The sequence below is a fragment of the Ambystoma mexicanum genome, chromosome 9 (assembly GCF_040938575.1).
Source record: "Ambystoma mexicanum isolate Mex_15411 chromosome 9, UKY_AmexF1_1, whole genome shotgun sequence".
Classification (NCBI taxonomy): domain Eukaryota; kingdom Metazoa; phylum Chordata; class Amphibia; order Caudata; family Ambystomatidae; genus Ambystoma; species Ambystoma mexicanum.
The window spans coordinates 785,336,988-785,361,548 of record NC_090931.1 but is presented as its reverse complement, the minus strand read 5'-3'; the positions used below and the strand labels follow the sequence as shown (position 1 = coordinate 785,361,548).

Genomic DNA, 24,561 nt, shown 5'->3' with positions numbered 1-24,561 from the left:
GGGGGGGGATTTTTTTTTCGACATTATGACTTTTTACATTAAAAGTATAGAATGTCGACATTATTATTTTCGACATTATTTTTTCGACATTTTTGTCTGTCGACATTTTTTTGTCGACATTATGACTATAAACCGCCACTTCCTACACAAACTGAGCTTCTCCATCAAATTCAAGAAGTCCTAAGTGGCACCCTCACAAACGATCCAATTAATCAAAGCTGTCCAACACGCCTCCTCGAGGGAGGGTTGAACCTCCCACCCCCAAGATAAGAGCTCAACATATATTTCAGATAGTTATGAAATTTCAGCCGTGCTTTGCTGGCTTTCGATTCTGTACGGTTGCTCGGTCTCCTACCATTCTACATGTTTCTGGTGCCACAGGCCCTACTGATAAGGAGATCGCTTCAGTGGACCCTCATATCTCAGTTTTCGCAGTTCTCAGGCAGCGTGACAGACCGTATTCAAGTCCTGAGCAGCATAGCACAGGACCTCCTGTGTGTGTTGAACCCATAGAGAGAACATGATGGCTGAGAACCTTTTTGGCAACCATGGGCGGAGATCATTGTGCTCAGGGATACCTCTTCCAATGGCTGGGACACTCTCCTGAATGAGCCGAGAATTGTGGGCCCCAGCAGAGACAAGGTTGCACATAAACCTGTTGGAGCTGAGGCTGATCAGACTGTCGCTGATGGCCTTTTTGCCTTCGATACAGTAGAAACATTTCCTGATCATGACGGATAACATGGTTTGCCATGCGCTACTTCAATAGAGGAGCAGTAGTGCCACTAACACTGTGCAAGGAGGCAATGCAGCTCTGGTTTTCGGCATTACAGGACTGGATCTCCTTGTCGGCAGTTGAGTTTCTTGGAATATAGAATATAACGGCAGATGCCCTGAGCAGGCAGAGGTCTGTCTCAGAAGTGGGAGTTATCTCAGGAAGTCCTTTTAGAGATCTTTGCCCTCTGGGGAACCCCTCAAGTGGATCTGTTCACATCCAGTCCCAACAGGAAGTCCGAGCTATTCGCTCCAGGGGATTTCCCCCTGGAGAGAGGAGCTCTGGGGTGGCGTTTGTTGTAGATTGGAATTTTCCACTTCTGTATGCATTTCTGCCAGTCCCCATCATCCCTCAAATTCTCAGGAGGTTGAGGAAGTTAGGGACATCCATGACCCTGATCGCTCTAGATTAGGCCAGGAAGACTTGATACCTGGACATTTTAGACTTGTCCATCTGCCCTTCAATTCGTCTCCCTCAGAGCATGGGTCTCGGAGAAGGAAGGCCTGGTTTCCCAACCAGAGATCAAGACCCTAAACATTCACGCTTGGCTTCTGAATGGTTAAGGTATAAAGTCTGGGACCGCCCTGAAGACATTATGGAGGAGTTTCTTTTGGCCAGAAGATCTTTTGCAGGTGACGTAGATCTAAGGATATAGACCCTTTTCTGTGTAACATAGCCATGGTTTTATGTTTACGTTTGCACCTAGCCTAGCAGGCCTTACAGGTCAGTACAGTGAATATTTAATGCACTGCCCCTTTTTATCCTGCCTCTGTCTCTGCCATTTGCTTCCCCTGTCAGCTGGTTCCCTGGGCCAACTGCTGGCTTCCTTCCCTCTACTTGGCCGATTTACAGTTTTCAGAACACATATAACCGGCCTTAAGCACCTCCCCTTGTCATACGTTGTTCCACCAGTCCTTGGTAATGGTGGCCAGCTCAAAGCACAGGCGGTTTCAAAGTTCGGTAGTCCGCCTATTTCGTCACATTAAAGGTATAGTCAAATACAGCATTTGCTTATGGAGCATCTGGTTTCCCGGTTTGACACACGGACCACCCTGTGATTCGGGTGTAAGTACACATAGTTGCATGTTCATATCTGTGTTATTCATTCTTCCTGGATTGCTTGTTTGGTGCGCAGATCGCTCGGCGGGCTGGGAGTTTCTCGCTGGTTCATACCCTGGTTGGCTTGGTAGTTCCTCCTCTGCCTTTATGCCTCCTGGGAGATGTAGTCCTTTGGGACACGAAAGCCACTGGCTAGCATTGTGCATAATAGGTAAAGGGCAAGAAAAGGTGGTACTCGATTAATTTAATACTGCACAGGTTGAAGTGTCAGCGACTGGGGCCCTCCCAACTCCACAACCTCTCTCTGAGACAGCACTGGCACTGGGAACCCTGGTGGTAGGCCTCTTACCACAGTTTGAGAGGGTGGGCCGGATTCCCAGGATCAGGTCCCCGGCCCTGTCACACTAGGGGCCTCATTACGAGTCGGCCGTAAAATCCGGCACAATTACCTGCATGGCGGGAAGTGCGTGTCCGTGCCCTCGAGAACCCGCTACCAGCGGCCGATCACGAGTGCGCGAGCACGCGCGTCCCCCCATGCCGGTAGTGGAAAAACCGCCATCCCGGTAACGTCCCACCAACCCCCCTATACCGGCATTGTGGCTTGCGTCCACTCCGTAACCGCCTTCAATGAACCCCTAAACACTGGCACGGTAACTCCAGCACGGAATAACCGTGTTCGCAAAACTGGACCCGGAAATTACGTCATCGCGCTGGAACGGGAAATGGGCCGGCGGCCATCTTTAAAAACACAATCCATTGCAATCCTCCACAACCAACACTCCTCCCGTGTCGTAGTGTGTCAGAGGAGCATCATCATGTCCAAGGCCAGCAGGAAATCCACACAGGAAGAGGAAGCAGCGTTTCTCGGACGCTGAGCTCACCATGCTCGCCAACACCCTGGAAGAGCATGCGGATGTGATACGCAGCACAGACCTAAAGCATGCGGCCCAAACCCGCAAAAAAGAGGTCTGGCATGAGGTAGCTCAGGGGGTGACAGCAGTGGGGTGCGCCCCAAGGAGTGTGCGCGACTGCCGGAAGCGGTGGGACGACCTCCGCCTCCGTGTCCGGAGGATCATGTCTGAGAACCGGAGAGCCGCAATGGCGACAGGCGGTGGCCCACACTCCCCAGTCCAATTGATGCCATGGGAGGAGACGGCAAGTGGCTTCATTGACCCCGAAACCATTGAGGGGATCAGAGATCAGGAGGTCGGCGCAGCAATCACCACAGAGGAAGGTGAGTGTACCATCACAACCACGTATCACGACTAGGGAAGTTAGAGTGGGCAAGGTGATGCATCAACATATCCATAGAATAATCATTGTCACTCCCTGCACCACATGGACGCTGAGTGATGACCCCAATCCCAACAGAGGTTCCACATAACCCAACCATGCCCATGCACCCACCACACAGAGACCAAACTAATGCTACCCCACCAGCCATGCATTGATTCCCCACATACCCCCTTAGTACACCTAAAGCAACAAACCAGAAATGAAAAGATGGCTAAATGCATGAACATATCCCACCGCAATTCAACATAGCTGCCATTTGACAACATCACTGATGACCTGCATCTCTTCTATCCCCCAGGCACCAATGATGAAGGTGGACCACTGACAAGGGGTGCAAGCACGTCGAGTGCACACAAGGGGACCAAGGACACCCCAACACAACCGGCCAAGGAAAAGACACCTGCCAAAGCCAGTGTGCCACGCAAGGCACCAACCCTGCAGGGGACATCTGCACCCACTGCCCAACAACAAAGAACCACAACAGTGGTAGCCCTGCCGCCAGCCAACAGGGACGTTGTGTCCACAGAGGTGGAAGAAGAATCAGACATGATGCCTGGCACACCCACCCCAAGCCACATTGCCAGCCCCCAACCTCTAGCGGAGTCTGAGTGCCTCGATGATCCGTGTCTACATGATTCCGACCTCGGGGAATCAGACATTGCGCTGTTTGAGGACAGTGCCCCGGAGGATGGCTCCGCACAGGCCCCTTCCTCCACTCTGCCTTCCTCCACTCTGCCTTCCTCCACCCTGCCAGCAACCTGCAGACCTGCGGACGACACCTCATTTGATGCCCGCCTGACAAGGGTCGAGGCCGGGCAGGAGAACATGCTCCAGATCATGCGCCAGCAGGTGGAAGCAGACAATGAGGCCATGAGTGCCATTGAAAGGGCAATAGCAGCCAATACTGCAGCAGTGGAGGCATCCACGCGTGCCTTCCGGGAGTTCATGGGGACACTCACGGAGGCCATCCTTGCAGGTAACGCTCCGATGCAGCGGCCACACCTTCACACAGATAGTCGATTGACAATAGACTCCTCCGCAACTACTAGCCCTACCACCTCGGCGCAATCCAGTCCGGTGCGTCACATAAGGAGGAGCGCACGACAGTCGGCCATGGCACCACCTGACACTAAAGTCCGAAAGAAGTGAATGCACGGACAATGACATTGTGGCAAAACACATTGTGGAAGGGAGCACTGTCCGTTGCACACATGGGGACACTTTGCATCTGTGGGGTGGGAGAGGGAGTTAACAGGGGTGTTTTGAGGGTTTGTGGGGTGGGAGAGGGAGTTTGTTGGGGGATTGTGGGAGGGGGGAGTGGGCACAGTTTTGCACTTTCATATAATACACAAGTTTTATGGAGAACAATCCATGGCTGGACATTGTTATTTTTGGTGTGCATCCATTTAATGTGTTACGGTGTTCAATGTCCAAATTACAACATTCCCTTTGTGCATGTTCACATTGGCCCAGTGTCTGACTGACAAAAGTCATTCATGGTCCCTGTATCTTAAAAGTATTTGTCAATTAGTGCTTGGCGTACAGCATGGCCGTCCCGTGTATCACATACTGGCAGGGGGCTCCTTCACCTCCGTCTCCATCCCCTTCATCCTCACCCGTGCCATGCATGTCAATGTCAGGTGGCAGTGGTACATTCCTTCGGACGCACATGTTGTGCAGCATGACACAGGCCATGGTGATCTTTGCCACCTTCTCAGACCTATATAGGAGTGCCCCACCAGACCTGCTTAGGCAGCAGAACCGCGCCTTCAACAGGCCAAAGGTCTGCTCAATCACAACACGGGTACGAGTGTGCACATGATTGTACACCTCTTCATGGCTGTTCTGCGGGATCCGCACAGGGGTAAGTAGCCATGGCCTCAAGGGATATCCTCCATCACCTGCAAGCAGATACAAATAGGTGTGTGTCACTCTGAACTGACACCTTCAGGGAGCACGGTCATGGCAGCAGCTATTAGGTGTGAGCATGCACATGCCCCTGTAGGTGTACCAAATAGTCACCAATATGGAATGTATACTGTAAAGAGGTGTGGAATACTGGATGGGGTTGAATAGATGATGCAGGGTGTAATCATGCATGCTGAGGCAGATGTGCTGTGGCAGTGTGACAATGTTTAGCATCCAATTCATGCTGTATACTCTTGACTATGCATGGTCACACAGGCCGCATTGGCACAGTTGCCATACTATTCAGTCATGCATTGCTTGCCATCACCATGGTGCCCCGGTTGTGCCTCTTACTTGTTGTCTCCCATTTGCATTATTTGTGATATGTGGCCCAGTGATGTCATTTTCCGTTTGGCTGTGTCAGGTGAGGAGTGTTTAGCTCTGCATTCATTCTCCACTCACTGGCTATTGCCACCCAGGTAAACTATCCCCCCCCCTTTCCCACCCAGGTGTACTATCCCCCCCCCCTTCTGCATCCGCACACATGAGTACCCCACAGCATGGCCATGGGCCTGTTGTGCAACTCACCAAGCAGCCAGGCACGTGGTCCAGCATGTCGCTCCATGTGACGGGGTAGCGTGGAGTTGCGCAGTACCATGGCATCATGTGTGGATCCAGGAAATCGGGCACAGCAATGGGTGATGATCTTGCTGGAGTCACATACCATTTGCACATTGATGGAGTGGTATTGCTTGCGATTGCTGTACACCGCCTCTATGGCATGGGGGACTACGAATTCCACATGGGTGCAGTCGATGGCACCGACACAATTGGGCATGCCTGCCAGTGCATGGAAGCCTACTTTGGTTTTGGCTATCTCCTGGGCAGTCCGTGGTAGGGATATGTGGGTGCTTGCATGCTTCAGGAGGGCATCCAGCACTTGGCTCGGCATGCGTGAGAATAGTGGTTGTGAAATGCCATGCAGCTGGCCCACTGTGTGTTGGTAGGTGCCTGTGGCCAGGAAGTGTAGCACAGACACTACCTTCAGTAGAGGGGGGATGGCAGTGCGTATTTGTATGTGGCTGGCAATGTCGTTGTGTATCATGTCCACTATGGTGGTGATGGTGTCACGGTCCAACCGGTACAGGGTGTGGATCTGCTCAGGGGTTAGGTTGAATGGGCTGGGTCTGGTGCGAGGGATTAGTGGCTGCCTACGAGGCGCTGGTGGCTGGGCTGGTGGTAAGTGCTGGGCCTGTCTCACCCTCCTTCTCCTCCTGCGTCTCCTCTGTGCTGCCTGTTCTTGCAGCTGTAGTTGCTGTTGTTGCTGTAGTTGCTGAAGTTGTAGCAGTATAGGCATGTCCTCCAGCGCCATGATTGCAAATGCTAGTGGTAGCATTTTGGTGTAGGAAGGGGTGTGGTGAGTGGGTGTGCTCCTTTTGTACTGGGCCACTCTGCATTGCCTACACCTGTGGGGGGTGTGTGGTGTGTGGGTGTGCTCCTTTTGTACTGGCACAGCCTCCTTTGACTCCACCTGTGGGGATTGTGTGCACCTGTGGCAGCTGCCTTGTATCTTGGCTGCTGTTTGCGGGTGGTCCGCGATGCCTGTTTTTCTGGCATCATGCAGCCCGTTATTTCCGTGTTCGCAATGCTGGTATTTGCATGTTTGCGTGGGTTGTGATTGCCCCCTATTACCGGCATGCCGGTATTTACTGCCCGAAGAGGCGCGTGTATGCGCATATGCCGCTATTAACGGCACCGTAGATAATGGTGCCGTTAATGCCGGGTTTGCGGGTCAGAATGCTACGGGACGTTAAATGATGCCGGTATTTACATACCGGCATCATTTTTCCCTTACCGGCATGACTCGTAATGAGGGCCTAGGTGTTTCCTCTAGGGAAGTGTTGAATCATTTTCTTTTCAATGAAGCAGCATAACATGGTTGTTCATTTAGCACTGGCACATAAAGTGTTCTTATTTGTTGTAGAATACATCAAGGACCATGCAATGTTTCATAAATATTGTTTATACTGGAAATAATGCCATACTGTTAATTAATCACCAGATGGGGAAAGCGCTCCCACTTCGCCAGCATATCCTTTAGCTATCAGGGACTGCTATTTCTTTTGTGTGTTAATACATAATTACTCCCTTGACGTGTTGATTACGATAAATAGCTTTTACACATTATGAAAAGACTTTCCTTTTATAAAGCCCAAAATATTTAGCTGTTCGTGGGTAGTTTTGACATCTCTGTGATAATGGCAAGCTTGGTTTGTTCTTTGTTTTATTAACTGCTTAAGGAGGCACTGGGACCACATTCTTTATTTATTTTTGCATTCAACTAATGCACTAAACACGAATTAACTGCAGCATTGTAAATATACATTGATGTGAAATTAGGCATGCGCTGATAAACAGGTTTTAATTTAGTGATCCATACATAAGCATACTTCTAAAATAATTGGGACGTTAAGGCTCTACTTCATTACTATAGTAAATGTGTTTTTATTTGCAAAAATATTTTCTTTGAGATTGATCTAGCGGTCTGCAACCTGTGGCACCAACGATGTGTTGGGGTACACTTGCCATGACACCTCAATATTGACTATGCTAGTAATGGCTGATGTGGGAGTAGTAGTCCAAATCGTCTGATGGGCCAAAGATTTCAGACCCTTTTAAAAAAAAAAGTCTTTTAAAAAGTGAAAAAGTAGCACATTTTTCAAAATTTCTAGCTAATCTCATTGTGCTAACACTAACGTACAGATGCAATTGAACATTTTAGAGCATTTTCACTACTCAAGTGGGATTTTTCCAACAAAGTTACAAATGGTCAAATCATGTTTTCATGTACAACTGTCAATACATTTTGGGGAGTCTGTTACCCAAAAGGCTCTCAATACATTTTCTGTCTTAAATATTTAAATCACTTACATTATTTCTGACATAACATTTATTATTAAGGCCTTTTCTTAGTGCTTTACTTGCTTTCTATTTTAGTGTTGTATATTCAGAATGATTTCTAACTGCAGGTCCGTGCTATACAAAGAGCAGACTGAGCTGTTTTGCCAACGTCATCTGGGTTCAACCTGCACCGTATGACAAATCCAGGGAATTTGTCAGTTCTCCCTCCCCCAGGGAAGCCACTCCCTTTGGTACTAGGGAGGTGAGCCTGCTAAGCTTAATAGTCCTAAGGGGATGGGACAGGGCAAGCAGGATCGCACCCTTCATGGGCAAGGAATCCCCATAAAGAGATCTTCTCCAGCATGGAGTCTGGCATGGATTCACATGCTCATGAATATTCCCCGTCGTCGGGCTGGGAATCCTCTGTAAAGAAAAAATCAGTTTCAGTTTTGTTTATGAACTGTCTTTCTACTAATAACCAATCACTGGTCTCTGGGTCATACTGCCCCCAGCCAATGACTGCCCTCTACCCAAGCCCCTCCTCTGGCAGCAATCTTCAGATTTTTACTGCACTTTCAAGTGTTGGGAGTCCTCGTGCTATAGCTCTCGAGCTTCTACTGCGTATTGCGTTTTTTCAGAGAATTTTCTCTATTTTTTTCAGGCAATTGAGTCTCAAGCTCCACCGCTTCATCATCCGATTAACAGGGACCCATTTTCGGAAGCTTCTACGCCCCTCAAGTGCAAATTTTCGTCAAACTTCACTTCTTGGAGGATGCCAGAAGATACTTGAGGCCTACCCCGAGTGTACATGGCCGAAGACAAAGGAGACTCGACGCCCCTGTTCAGAATCTGCCCAGGATGTAGACTACAGAACGTCTTCAAGGAGGATGGGCACACCCGGTGCCTTTACTGCCTACACTCAGACAAATCGCACGTGGAGGAGGCCTGTGCGTTCTGCAAGGACATGTCCTTCCACACCATGAAGGACCGTCACAAGCGGCTCACTGAGTGTCTGGAGACAAAGAACCCGGCGGCAGGTGAGCCCCAGCAATGTTCTTCTCCCAAGAGAAAATCTGAGCGGTCTTCTAAGAACTGTGAGGGCGCTCCGGTGACAGGGGGCCCAACAAAAGGCAAAGCACTGCGAGTCCGCAGGCACCAGGAGCGCTGTGGGTACTGGCTCCTCGGCAGCCATAATGGGCGCAGCTTCGCCAACGCCGTCAACCACAAGCCAACGCTCCGGTTCAGCGAAGAAAAGGAAGTCCAAGCAACTGGGTAAGCTTCGGGAGAAGGCCCGATTGTGTCCGACGGAGAAAGCCAAGGGGGAGCGAGGTTCTGACCCTCCCCCCACTGTGAAGGCCTCAGATGCGCCTAAAGTCGTGAAGGCCCAGGTTCACCAGGCCAAACCGTCTATTGAGGGAGTGGTGGCATCCCTGGTGAAGGCAGCGGACACGGTTTCCCAGGAGGCATCCACAAAAACGAGAGCTTCCCTGCCCACCCAGAGGGAATCTTCATTCGTGCCCATTGACAAGACTCCTGTGAAGATGCCGTGCATCTCCCCGAGACCGTCGCTCCTGGCCGAGAAGAAAGGGGGGGGGCAGTGGTCCAGCTAGACTGAGAGATCTCTTCTGAGGAAGCGCTTTCAGGCCTGACGGCAATGCTGGACAAGAAGTTTGCAGAGGCCAAGTCCTACGGGAAGGACCCCGACGAGGTGGATGGGGAGAGCGACGAGGGAACCGACAAGGAACGGCAGGGTGGGGAGGAACTGGACCCCACGCTGCTCCCGAACACTCCCGTCGCAACCACCTCTACCACCGACAGACAGATCGGAGGACATCCTACAAGCTCTGCACATCCTGTGCACGGAGATATGGAGAAGGCTGCCCACGCCGACGGGCGATCCAGCGCTTGGACCGTCGGAGGACCCACCAACTAAGAAGAGACGAGTCCATCCTCCTCCACCGTACCACCCCCCCTCGATCCCCCTGATGAGATCGGATCCTTCCATGCCATGATCTCCAGGGCTTCGGAGCTGTTCCAGCTCAAACCCAAGGAAAAGAAGAAGGGGGATTTCCTTTATCAGCCACGAGAGACCAAGAGGAAGACCGTACTCTCGGTCCCACTGTTGGACGACATCTGGGACGAAGGGCTGTCCCTCCTGAAGAACTCATCCTCCACCCCAGCGAAGAGAGACCGGTACGAGAAGAAATACCGGGTTCCAGACTCTGCACCGATGTGACTCATAGCGCAGCCGTGCCCGGACTCAGTGGTCTCCGCGGCGGCCAGGAAGAAATCTGCAGGGTCAGCGGCATTGACTTCCACTTCCCCACCGGACGGCAAGGGGAAGAAGCTGGACACCATGGGACGACGGGGTCATCTCATTAGGGCAGCCAACGCTCTCGCTATCGTGGCCCACTACGATAGGGAGCTGTGGTTTAAAATCGGCCCTCTCCTGGACTTCCTCCCAGACAAGAGGGCGTAGGCCCTTGAGATACTACAAGAAGGCGAGGTGGCTTCAGACCACACCATCACGATGGCCACAGACATCGCCGACACCGCTTTCCGCCAGATGGGCAACAGCGTTTGCCTTCACCGGTGTGGTTGGCTCAAGGCCACCAACTTCCGTCAGGACGTCCAGGTGAGGGTACTGGACATGCCCTTCGATGGAGACAATCAAGGCAGACAACGAGACGGCCCATGCCTTAGGCACACTCCAGCAACGACGGCCGTCCTTTCGGTCCCCCGGAGGCAAGTCACAGGGTGCCTCCAAAGGATTCGGTGGCAGCTCTTCTTTGTACCATCAAGCGGCCCGTTCTTTGTCCCAGGAAGCCTACAGAGGCCGCAGCAGGGCCGGAGGAAACCGTAGTCATCGCCAAGGGACCCAAGGTGGCATGGCCTCAGTGAAGCAGGACTGAAATGGCTGTGACGTCGGGCCCCCACCCGAGCACCCCGGTGGGAGGCCGGCTGGAGAACTTCGGCGTGTGGAAGTCCATCTCCACCGACCGTTGGGTGCTAGATGCCCGGGCCCACGGACACACACTGGAGTTCCAAAGGAGGTGTCCCCGTTTTCCACCTGTGGCCAGGAAAGAAAACTACATTCCACAACTACTTCTTGAGGTACGAGCAATACTGAAAAAGGGCACGATGGAGCTCGTCCCGAAGAGGCTCTGGGGCTCCGGAGTATACTTGCGGTACTTCCTCGTCTGAAAGAAGACCGGCGGTCGGTGGCTCATTCTAGATCTCTGCTGCCTCAACAAATATATAAAGTCCCAGAAGTTCCCGAAGGTCAACCTTCAGCACATGCTGGGACAGCTGGAGGAAGACTTCCTGTCATCGCTGGACCTGGAGGATGCTTGCTTCCACATCTCCATACACAAGGGGCATCAAAAGTTTCTGCACTTCGTGGTCCAAGGGCGGCTCTACCAATTCAAGGCCCTTCCCTTTGGCCATCGCAGGACGCTCGGTTCCTGGGAGCAAGACTCAACACGGAGGCCACGCCTGGCTTCACCGTAGGAGGACAGGATAAAGGCCATCATGGGCAAGGAACAAAGGCTGTTGACCATGGAAGTGGCCAGGGTGAGGTCCATCAAGTCCCTGCTCGGCATGATGCTGTCATGCATCTACCTCGTGCGACTGTGCAGGCTGCGGATGCGGCCACTGCAGGAGTTCCTCGACGCCCATTGGAGGCAAGTGGAGGGCAGCTTCGAGAACAAGATCGCCCTCAACGAGACATTCCGTCGAGCGATTTGGTGGTGGGGTGTCCGCGTGCACATCGCGGCGGGCACAGACTTTCAAACCCCAGCGCATCAGGAGACTGTGACGACGGACGCCTCCCTGGAAGGATGGGGCACTCATACCGGAAATCTCCACGCAAGAGGCCTGTGGCTCCCAGAGTAGAGATTGTTGCACATCAATGTTCTGGAGCTCCGAGACGTGTTTTGGGCCCTCAAGTCATTCCTTCCGTCCCTCAAGGGCAAGGTGGTGCGGGTCTTCACCAACAACACCACCACAATGTTCTACATTCGGAAGCCGGGGGGCACCAGATCCCCGGCTCTCTCCAAGGAAGCACAGGACCTATGGCACTGGGCTGTCGCCCAGAGGATGTTCCTGGTACCCTTTCATCTAGCAGGAGTGAAGAACACTGTCGCTGACTCACTCAGCAGGGAGCTGCGCTCTTGCCATGAGTGGGTACTTCGGCAGGATCAGGTGGACCTACTATTTCGACGATGGGACAATCCCCAGATCGATCTGTTTGTGACAGCGAAAAAAACACCTTGTGCCGGAGGTTTGCCAGCAGGTTTTCCCCAACCGGGGAGAATGGGGGATGCATTCTCCTTTCCCAGGGACGGCCTGTTCCTCTATGCTTTCCCCCCGTTGCTGTTGTTACTGCGACTCATCAGTCAACTCAGACGGTCCCGGTGCAGGATGATCCTCGATGCACCGGCGTGGCCGAGGCACATATGGTTCGCGGACCTGCCGGCGTCCCCTCCAGTCAAGCTTCCGGAGGACGCAGATCTTCCCACCAGGGAAGGAGGCGCAATTTTGCACCACGACCTGGGGTCGCTGAACCTGCAGGCCTGGCTCCTGCAGCGTGAGAGTTCAGAGGATATGAGATCCCGGCGGACTGCAAGGAGGTACTTGCCAAGGCCAGGGCTTCTTCGACTCTTAAGTGCTACAGACATAAATGGAAGAGGTTCACCGTCTGGTGCCATGCACAGCCGCTGTCGCTGGCCAAGGCGGGGCTGGCACATGCTTCTATCAAAATTCATCTGCGGCTATCTCCCACTACCCCAGAACCCCGGGGTGGTCGGCGCTGTGGTCGCACCGCCTGGTTAAGGAGTTCATGAAAGGACTTTTCCGCTCATTCCCGCCGGTGAAGGCTCAGGCCCCGGCGTGGGAGCTCAATGTGGTGCTGACTAGGCTCATGGGTCCGCCATTCGAGCCTCTGCATTCGGTGCCTATGAAGTTCCTATCGTGGAAGACAGCGTTTCTCGTGGCCATCACCTCCCTACGACGGGTGGGAGAGATCCGGCCCTCTCCTGTAAGCCTCCGTACTTGACATTCCATGAAACGAGGGTCGTGCTGAGGACGCACCACTCCATCATGCCCAAGGTGCCGTCGGACTTCCATCTCAACGAGCCCTTGGTGTTACCTGTTTTCTTCCCGTCGCCTTTGTCGCCGGCTGAGAGGACTTTGCACTCGCTGTATTTGGCTAGAGCAAAGGGTTTTCGGAAGACATCACAGCTGTTTGTGAACTTTGGCCCTGTGAACCAAGGGAGGCCCTCTCCAAGGCTTCCATTTCCAGGTGGCTCACCGGCTGCATCACCCATTGTCACTGGTTGACAAACCGACCGTTGCCTGGCCGTCCGAGAGCCCATTCGACCAGAGCGATCGCTGCAACTATGGCGTTCCTGTCTGGCGTGCCCCTGCTGGACATCTGCAGGGCTGCTACGTGGAGGTCGACGCACACCTTCATGAGATTCTACTGTGTCGACCGGGATTCCAGGGAGGAGTCCAGAGTCGGCCAAGCAGTGCTGCGCAACCTGTTCGCTTGAAGGTGAGCCTGGTGAGGAGGTAAGAGATGCTTAATGTTGAGATGTTACAATGCTTAATGTTGAGCCTTGCCACCTCCCATGGTTGTGCATGTGTGTACTGCTATGTATTCCTTATTCATGAGCATGTGAATCCATGCCAGACCCCATGCTGGAGAAGGAACAAGTTACTTACCTGTAACTGTTGTTCTCCAGCATGGGTCTGTCATGGATTCACATGCGAACCCTCCCGCCTACCCCGCTCTTCTCTTGGTCCTACTGCCACTTTACATGCTACCAAATCTGAAGATGGCTGCCAGAGGAGGGGCTTAGGTAGAGAGCAGTCATTGGCTGGGGGCAGTATGACCCAGAGACCAGTGATTTGTTATTAGTAGAAAGACAATTCAGAAACAAAACTGAAACTGATTTTTTCTTTACCGAGGATTCCCAGCCTGACGACTGGGAATATTCATGAGCATGTGAATCCATGCCAGACCCATGCTGGAGAACAACAGTTACAGGTAAGTAAATTGTTCCTTATTGATCCTCCCTGAAATAAAAAGGCCTATGTGTATGTTGGCTTTGTGGGGATTGACCAGTATATTTATAATTATGACCCTTTAGGAATGGTTAGTGTGGTTTCTGACCCTTTGATAAGATCCTCATTACGGAACCGCATAATCAACAGATTGTCCAATCAATGAAGCTTAAAAGAGACCATATGAGCGAAACAAGGCGGGAGAACAGGAGAGAGTTTGAAGCCTGCCGAGCCACATAGAAGAGGGCCCGTGCCCCTTCGAGTCAGACTTGGTAATGAGTTCCACACAGAAATCGTGGAGTGCCGAGGAGTATGAAAGCTAGCAAAATGCTGCTAACTGGAGGGTGGCTGGGAGCTGGAGAAGCTTCACCCTGTTGTCGAAAGAAGACGCACAATTGCATGAAAATTGACAGACGGGCACCTGCTATACCCGACGCTGAAGCCCCTTCACGAACTGGCGGGAAACACCAATGATGGGGAAGACCATTGTGAAGCTTGAACTGCATTGCCACCTCTGCTGAAGAGACCGATATCCCCCGAAGGACACCGCTGCAGCAAACCAGGTAAACGGTGCATCCAGGGAAGCAGTAGGTGGGCGGTCCCAGGTATACCCCGAGAAGGGGTGATTAACGGAAAAGTGCCCAAGAGGGGCAGATAAACCAAAGAGCCCAAGAGGGGCGAGACACCCAGTAGTCTGGAAGAACATATCACGATGTAAAATTTGGGTGGGGCCCAGGATCAAAGACCACCAGGAACCAAGAGAGACATTAGAGGCATTTTTGAACTGTGTAATCAGGCACGTGGCTGAGAGCTATTTGGTTGGGGGTCAGAAACCATCCACCAGTTACAGAGTTGGGAGAGAATCCTTAAAAACCCTTCTTGATATTTTCATGTTTTTGTGGTAGGTAGATTAGGTTTTGGACAGAGAAATGGATTTCAATGCTACACATCCTGATGAGCACCTTTTTATTATTTCCATTAGGCACTACAAAGAACCACGATAGGACAGGTCTTATAGTCTTTAATGAAACCTCAAGTTGCAAACATGACCTCTTGTCCATCTCCGCAGTACTACTTACCACAGGCCACTTTAACTAGGTAACCGCTGCATATGGAAGTTGTCAGAAAGAGGTAGGCGCTACAGGTTAACAACGCTTCGGCATCTTTGATGTGCATTTTCAAATGCCCTTTTTTATGACTTTTGCGACTTGGTGCAAATCCAGGAGTGTTTCTGCGTATTTTAAAATCCATCCCATATTCAGAATTGGGATTTGCTTTAAAATTCACAGGAAAGAAAGACATTTGCCTTTGCCTGTTTGGAAGAGGCAGAGGAGGATGCACATTGCCTACACTGCTTTAGTGAAGCAGCAGTGGTGCGAACATCCTCCCTGCTTCACACCCTGAATGCTGCTAGCTGTCCTTACATGCAGTGCTATGCATAGTATAACCTTATGTGGTGACAGTCGTGTAACACATTCCGCTCCATATTCTGAGACCCTGAGCTGTGCAACGACTGACCTCTCAGATATGGGTACAACACATTCCAATAACGACAGTGCGTGTAGCTACTTTGGGGCAGATAGTAGCATCTCAGTGCATTTTGCCAGCTCGGCCTTTAGTGCAGTGCACCAGTAATAGTTTGCAGAGTCCAACTACCGAACTTTCTGTTCTCATCCCAGCAAATCACTGATTCATTAACCTTCTTGATGCTTTTGCCTTACATTGTTGTAGAAAGTGTCATGGAGTAATCAGTTGAGTATTTGCAACACGAGTCTTGGCACCAAAGCAGCCTCCATGAGACACCTGGAAAGCTCAATTTCAGGCCATTTAATTACATATCTGTTACTGTACTTGAAAGTGCCACTGGTAATGACACTTTTAATGCATGGCTTCCTCCCACAGATTCTTCCTCTTTAGATCTATATACAGGCCGACGCAGCTGGCATTAGGAAACTTTTCACCCAGCAGAGGGTGTCCGGTAACTCAGATGGTCTGTTTTTTGAATTCGGAATGACAATGATGGCAGTACAAATAGGGCACACAATAAACCGTGACCTTCCTTGCTTTTTTTCTGAGCGCTCAGAACGCTGCTTTTTCGAACATTTCGCTCCCTCACAAAGATTTATTTCTGCTCCATACCATGTCATCTTCAAAAGCTTCAGGATTCAAGCGCTGCAGGCACTGCAATTCTAAATAGTCAATAGCCAATTCCCACTCTGTATGTGTATGGTGTTTGGGGACAGAGCATAAGGTCTCAGGGTGTGGTTCCTATCATGCGATGAACCCCAAGGTGCTCAGGTAACGACCGGCCAAGCTCTCAGTGGGCATACAAGGTCCCAGGCATGTCGTTCTTCATCCTCCCCACAAAAAGAGGGGGGGGGAACGATCTTGATCCCCAGGTAATTTGTCTGGCAATTTCAAATGCCAAAGAGTGGGGACATTTCTGTGTTAAAATGCTCAAGATGTTCATGAAACCATGATGTTGGTAGTTCCTATCTTAACACCGATGGAGATAGAGGATCCCACCACACCTGCGCATGCGGCAGGGTACCTAAGAAGAGTGGCATCCAAACGTCTTGGGGCTAGACATCTCCCCTGAGCTGTATATCACCGAAGCGCCCCTTTATCACCACTCAAACGTGGCTTTTCCGGAAAACGGTAGAGAAGGTGGTCGATGCCTTGTCTCGCTCCTTCTAGACAAGTCCAACGATATGACCTTGCAGATATTTTGGACAGGAGCCCCAAAGAAACCAACGTTATGGCAACCTCCTTGTTCATTGTTGACAGTCAAAGAGATATGGCACAGAAATACAGCCCCAGCTTACTTCTCCAGGCACCACACCCGTGAGAACCTGGTAGTTCAGGTTTCCGCAGCTTGCATGAAAGGATCTTCGGTTCCCTCTCTGCCCGTAAATGGAGAAAGTAAGAAACTGAGCACAAAAGGAAAGAAATTGTTCAGCTCTGGTAGTTTGGCCCTCAAAGCGATAAACACTCTATGGGCCTCATTACCACCTTGGTGCTAAGTGCACCAACTTTACCACCATGGTGTAAACTCCGTTTACACCATGGTGGATGGCGGATTTACCACCCCATTCCAAGGTGAGTGGGGCGGTAAATCCCCATTTCCCATTTTCCCTTCCCCATTCCCATTTTTGCCCCATAGGGCATAATGGGAGTGGGGAAGGCGCTAATTACGCCGCCGTAAATTACGGCGGCGTAATTAGCACCATGGCAGGTTAGCGCCATGGATTTTAACGCCTGCTAAAAGCAGGCGTTAAAATCAGAATCAGGCGTTAAGGGTTAACGGTGGCGTTAACCCTTAACGCCTGAGTTGTAATAAGGCCCAATGTTCATTAGTAAAATACTCCCACTGTCTTTGGAAGGTGGTGTCAGAGGTGGCAAATCGTTTACTCAAAAGCGAGGTCAGAGATGGATTTAAAGAACCTGTGGAGATAGTAAAGAGGCAGTGTGCCCAGTTCTGCAAACATGGATGTGCATCACTGATTGTATGGCCAGAGCCATGGGTGCGGCCGCTATAATTTGCAAACATTCCTGAATGCGGAATTTGGGTGTTGCAACCGGCATCTAGGCAAAACTACTTGACATGCCTTTCAACGAAACCCAGTTATCGAGGTTGAAGGCTGTTGAATCTTTAGGGAAGTTCAAGGATTTGAAAGCGACAGACAGGTCACTGGACTTGGCAGTACACCAACCGTCGGATCATTCTTTTGTTTCTTCTGCATCACCTTTCTCTAGGGGATGTGTTTTTAGACCCTTCCGGCAGTTTACACAGAGAAGTAAACCCTTTTTCTCAGCAGCTATATTTGACTAAGTCACAGGAGGAGTTTACTGCCTTGAATGCCATGCTCCTTGAAGCAAAAAACGTTTTTGTACAGGCATCCACCCTCTTATTATCCCTATCTGGGGGCAAAGATGGGTAGGCTGAAGTCTTGACCCTGGATGTGGCATCCTGGACTATCATGCTCTCAGGTCTAGGATGTTTCATGAGGAAGTCAGGGTCTGGGGATTCCGGCCTGTACTTATTCATGAGATCTCCTCTTAATGCTGGCGCCGAGCAGGGCTTTTCAAATAGCTCCATAAGAGGGACTTTTAGGAGTGCTTGGAAGGGCAACGCTTGCTCCTTTCCTGCACCCCTGTCCAGAATATCTGTCAAATTGTATTCTGTTACAGTTTTGGTTGAGGTCCCCAACCCAGTGCCTCCTTTACCTTCCCAATGACTGCCCTGTGGGTGCTGGTAAAGATCAACTTCAGGAGAAGTGTATAGACCTCTTGCCTCCTAGAGATCTGCTGCTACAATCTTAAATCCTGGCTTCCCGTGAGAAATATTCCTGACGAGGATCAGTTTGCTGCATTGGCTCTAGTCCAAAATGGATATCCTCCCCCTCATACTCTCAAATTCTCTCGAAGGAATACATGAAAGCCTTCCTCGACTTTGATGAATATCACTGCACTGAAGAGTCTTTGAGCTTCGACAGGCCTCTCAAAGAAAGCACTGGGTCAGGCTTCCAAGAGCATCAATACGTACTCTATCTTGTGAGGATCGGTAATCCACATTTTTGTGTCACATTCCTCACAGCGCTTGAAGCCTGAAGGCTTTGGTATCAACATTTCAACAGTAAATGGGAATAGTTCAGAAAAAATTCACGTTCCTGAGGTGTGAAGTGTTCTGATAATTGCGTGCTGAGCATACAGAAAAAGAAACGGAGGTCATAGGGCGCTGTCCGGCTAAGTGTGTCAACGTCATTGTCATTCTCGGCCCCTATGCCGAGGAGTGTCAAAGGGCTCTCAACGCTGAAGCCGCACGGTGCTCCCTGGTGTTGAAAACATTTCTGAAGTGTTGCTGCTGCCGCAGAATATATCTAAGATGAGGAATCTGTGGGAGGAACATCCATCAGAAAGAACATTAGCGGGGGTAGGTAATTTGTTCTTCTAGTGGCAATAGCATCTGCCAGGAGGGTAAGTGAGCTGCAGGACATTTTGGTTAAGACTCCTACCTTTCATTTTCAGCAACAAAACTTACTCTGAGGGTCAGGCTCTCATTTATACCCAAGGTAAATGCAGAATTCCCTCATGCTGAGAAAATGTATATACCTGTATTTTATCTTCTGCCTCACCCCTCGAAGGAGGAGGAAAGGCTACACCTGCTTGACCCAAAGACCTCAGAAAGGATGTTCAGCTGTTTATTGCCTATGTTGGCTAGATACAGGGTGCAGTAATTTCGAAATAGAAGATAATGTAGGTGGATAATTCTTTGCATCAACGAATACAATGCTTTAAGTTAGCTTGCAGACACATACCACTAGAGGAGTGGCGGCCACGTAGGCTCTTCAAAGAGGCATCCCTGTCCTGGACATTTTCCGGGGCGCATGTGGGCCTCTGTACCCACCTTCTCTAAACATTACTGTATGGATTTAATTCATTCTCTGCATAGTCAATTTTGTCAGGCAGTTCGTCAAAGTTACCTGGCCTAAGAGAATGTGTCTTCTCTTGCTTCCCGACCTCTGGTGTCTGGATACTGCAGTGGGAGACCAAAGTTGAGGTATCCATGGAGGGACACCATCCATTAGAAAAAACTACTTACTGTTCTTTGTGATGGATGGCTCCTCTCAGGGAATCCTCATCGCCATACCCGAAATAAGAGAGCAGTTAATCCTACTGATTTTGAGTGACAGAAACCTAAAGCCTAAAAAATAGCTGGTTTTTGCCTCAATCGTTCCCTCATCTGCTGAGAACGGGATAAAGAGAGGTGGAACTGAGGTCACTTCAGATGTGATGTTATGGGTTATATATATATATATGGAGCTGGCTGAAATCCATGATTTTCCACATTCTACCATTGAATATGCCACTATCTATTGCTACTTTTGTACTGTGTCCTGTCCCCTCTGTAGTTGATTATGGTTGAGTGGGCGCAGCTCTATATTGGTGTATTCAGGCCTATTTTGAAATCCACTCTTATGCTGGAAGTTTTGTTTGGTCCTGTTGTCAGAATGGCCCCACTTGCACTGTGGGCTAAGAGATATGGTAGAGAATATTGTCTGGGTTGGAATTACCCAGGGGTCTGGAAGGACCCTATGAGAATATCTCATATACGTTTGTAGTGGTTAGTTATACCTTTATGGTTTTTACAATCCATGTGTTAAATATGTAAATCATTCAAGAAAAGAGATGTTACATTTTTATAAAAAATGAAGCATTTATTCTTCGGACATATGTATTCCTTTTGTTGTCCAATGCATTTTGCTCTCGTGGAACATCTTCAGGGACCACATTTCTACAAAAGATAACCAAGTGCAATTGTAAGTGGTTGGGGATATTCATATCCCATCACATTCAGGTGTTTCATGCATGGTTTATATTTACCTGCCTGTGGTTCCAACACTCTTGTATATGCTTCATATCCTTGTGTTTCGGGCAGTGCTGTGTTATTTTGACATCTGTAACCTAGACCTCCGCACTTTAGTGCTGACCAAAAATGCAAACGCATGTGGATTTCTATCTGGTTCTGTATTCCTGATAAATTGTATTGACCTACCTTGTACTGGAAAGGTGTGCTCCCACATCTACTGTCTTCTCCTCTTGTCTTGGGGGTGTATCTGGTAAGGTGGAATACTAATCAATATCTTGGTATCTTAATTGATTCCTGGTTTTAGAGTAGTGTTTACCTGTGGTTTGGTATGCTATGCAGCAGCATCTGGTCGATAGGATCTGGCAGTGCCGGATCTCTGTGACCAGAGGCCGGCATTAAATATGGGAAAATGGTGCCAGCGTTAGCGTGCACAATGACGTTATCGCTTTGATTACGTCATTGTGCACAGCCCACCATTTTACTTGCTTACATTCTTGGGGTGACACACACAGATGGATGATGTGTGTGAGGTTTTTGCAAAAACTTCATGCATATCATTTCAATGCTCAATATTGTTTACAAACACGGAGATGGATCCATGGTAAACACAAATGCATCCATCATTTTGTGACATGTTATATTCTTGGATAGAAGTTCTGCAAAAAAAAAAATGTCTAAGTATATTGTTTCAATACTCAATTTTGTTGTTTTCAAGGAGTTTTTCTACACATAATAGCATCTATGATTATGTAACATGCTATATTGTTGTTTTAGGAAATGTTTTTGTTTCTGACCATGTCTATTCAGTGTCATGGATTGTACATTACATTGAAATGTTTGATGTACAATGCAGCATGCTGCATACGATAAAAACATATTGTGCTCTCGATTGCAGGTATTCTTGGTTTTAAGCATTAGTACAATATGTTTGGGTGGACATACCACATACAGTATCATGCATAATTATACATGGCATTTGGAGTAACAGGTGTGTTGAATTCATGATAATGTATAATTTTATCATACAATTGTGGTTATTGATCATTCCCGAATTGTATACATGTTAGGTAGACAAAAATGCATTGTAGTCATCATTGTTGCAACAATAAACATTGGTTGGAGTGAGTGCATATGCCACATACAGGATAATATGAACAAACCTAAAAGGTAGAAATCATGTATGTCGTAAAAGATGTGGGTGTGGTGTTTCACTCTGGGACATGCCCATAATTCTTCCGAGAGTAGGTACTGACATGGCCATTGAATGGTATCTTAGGTAGCTGTCGTTCAGGAATACGGTTGTCCCATTACTGAGGGATTTGTTGGTATCTAACTGTGGTTCCTCTGTATTGATGTGGCAGGATTGTTGTGCTATGTTATGCAGGATTGTTATGCTATAACTATGCTATGCTGTGGTATACTACATTAGGCTGTCTCTCATACATTTAGGCCTCAGATCTTCCCTCTGCCCCCCTCTGCACGCAGCACCCCGGACATGCCCAAGCCCTACCTGGGGCAGGTGACACGGCAGACCTTCTTGTCTGCGTATTCTCTACAAGTATAGCATTAGCACCATATATGGTAGATAACTGTAGGGTTTCTGCAAATGCCGCTTATCCATAATACAACACAATGTCCCTGCAGGGCTGCGTCACAAGTGAGATGTCAACAGTTCCTGCCAAATGTCTGCAATATCGTGCTGAGTAACACTCCCCATTGTGAAAGTGCTATAATATATTAGTAATTGCTTATCATATTCTCTATGACCTGCGGTCTAGGGGTGGTCCCTGGAGAGCTCTGTGTGCTGACTGCCTGGACACTTTTCCATCTGTATTTTCCTGCTTCTCTGCTGATAATGTCTCTGTATTTGCTATCTAATGCAAGAAGCTTGGTTTTACCACCAGTCTGTGTCTGATCTCCTTATTCGGTGCAAATTGAGGCTGATGCCAAGGGGCCCTTGGTAAGGGGCCCTATCTTGGCCACCGTAGTATTGATGCAGGAGAGTTGAAATTCGCACCGGCCATTTAACACTTTTCTTTCTAAATATGGCCACATTTTTGATTAAGAGGGTGACCCCATCCTTTTTTTTCGCTTGAGTCCCTCAGTGAAGAGAATGTGGAACACTTTTTCTGAGAACATTTATGGACAGAATGACGGATTGGCCAGACTGGCTTCCAACTTTCAGGACATCAGTGGCCTGACTAGCTCTCCTGAACTGAAGTTCATACAGGCCTCTGCTTATGATAAGGCTTAAAAACAATTGTAAATGTGGGAGAGTGCCTGGGGATTTCTGTTCTTTCATTTTTCATGGCGTAGTTTGCTTTACTGATATCTTTGAGAAAGTTCTATAGAGTTAGTGCCTCTGCGTTTAACTCTGCATTTGCTGACCCTCTTATAGTCTTGAGGCCCAGATGTGCCTCTGCTCTGACCATAGAAAATGCCCTGGCTAAAAAGGACAGAAGTCTCCTTTAAACCTGGTTTTTCTCTCTAGCCACTCAACTCAAGAGGATCCAGTGGTTCAGTCTTCCAGACTGTGGGGGTAATGTCCGCCTGACGAGAGCTAAACATTTGACACACTTGAGTGCAAAGTGTTTGGCTCAGGCAGCCTGGTGTTACAGGCTAACAGCTCTTGTGCTCTGGCTAAGTACTCAAAGAACGTATGGAATAGGGTGGTAGGCAATCAACTTCCTCAGATGAAGGCTGGGTTCACTGATTTGGTGACAGATGACAATATACTGACAAACAGATCCTGCAGCCTGGTTTGCACACTGCACATTGTGTAGACACCTTAATCAAATCTGGAGCTGTGCGCAAGAGGCACTCCTGGATGCACACTTTTGGGTTTGCACCTGATGAACAGGCAAAACTACTTGACAAGCCCTGAAATATGGCAGTCTTTCCAATGGACACATTCCTCCCACAGATTCCTGATCTTCTGAAATATCTTTCTGACTCAGTCAGCTCCGTAAACCTTTTTTTGCAGCCACCAGGTTGAATCCATCAATGTCACTCACATGTGTGTGCTTTCATTTACCAAGTTTCCACCTAAATGGGGCTGTATATTGTGACGGTGTAGAAGGAGGAAACAGACAAGGAGCCATCATGTTTAGGCTATAGACTCTTTTTAAAATAAATATGAAACCTATCTATCCCTATCTCTAGAGCGGTTTCCCTGCCCCAAATTAGGATACTAAGCCATCAAAAGAAAAAGGGAGGGGGGCCGGCGTGCCCTCTGTCAGAAACCACTAATCTAACCCTCACACTATTAACTTAGGCTAATAATCAAAAGTAAAGTTCAAATCTTCATCTCCAGGATAATGCCTCCCTTCTACTGGTTTGCTTCGTCAGCTTTATAATAAATAGTTATTTCAAAATTCAACCCAAATATGGGACTAGGGGAATGACTCCCTTCACCTGGCCACAGAGGAGTTATTTACCAACTGCTTATTTTAATCTTCTTAGCTCTTTCAAAGAAGTTTAGAAACTCCAACCATTGTCTAAGTCCCATTTGTAGAGAGATTGAAGAGAGATTGATTTCTCACAGGGTTCACTGTGCCTGTCCTGAGGTTCTTTTCAACCACAATAAGGTGCTGAGGGAGACGGTTCTCGGTACCCCCTTTTATAATCTCAGCTTCAGCAGTGGTATGATACTAGCCACTACGCCAAGGGAGAGAACTCCCGATGCTCTCTTCAATCACTTTTCCTTCCTCCGTAACATCTGTCTTTCCCGTTAACTGCTTTTGTGGGAATACTTCACCAGTTCTTCATGGGGCTGCGAGTCTTGATTCTTGCTGTTCGCATCCCTTCTCTGTTCTCCTGTGCGGCCCTGTGGCCGGTTACAGCTGGTGGTCACTGCGCTGTTCCACAACCATCCTGTCCACCCACTACAGGTCATGCCACCACCATGGTCATCCTCTGACCTCAGCATGTCTGCTCCTTTCCGACCAATTGGGCGTGTTACTTGCATCCCTTGGTTCGCCTCTTCCCTCTGAAGGACTTGCCCGCCATCTGCTTCAAAATGCCCAGTTTGAACTTCCCGGGATTCACTCGCGGACGTCCATATTCCACGATGGATCTCCCAGAGTACTTTCTTGCTTGTTGTTTTATTTTGTTTACTCTGCCCTTGCGTACCGTCAACACCATCTTTAAGAGTTCCTTGTTCATTCTTTATGCCTCCTGAGGGCCG

General features: G+C 49.1%; 1 protein-coding gene across 2 annotated transcripts in view; it reads left to right on the top strand.

The window, feature by feature from the left end:
* Positions 1–24,561, top strand: part of PGAP1 (post-GPI attachment to proteins inositol deacylase 1) — a 1,466,013-nt gene that overhangs the window by 1,374,420 nt on the left and 67,032 nt on the right. The gene's annotated exons all lie outside the window — the stretch shown is intronic.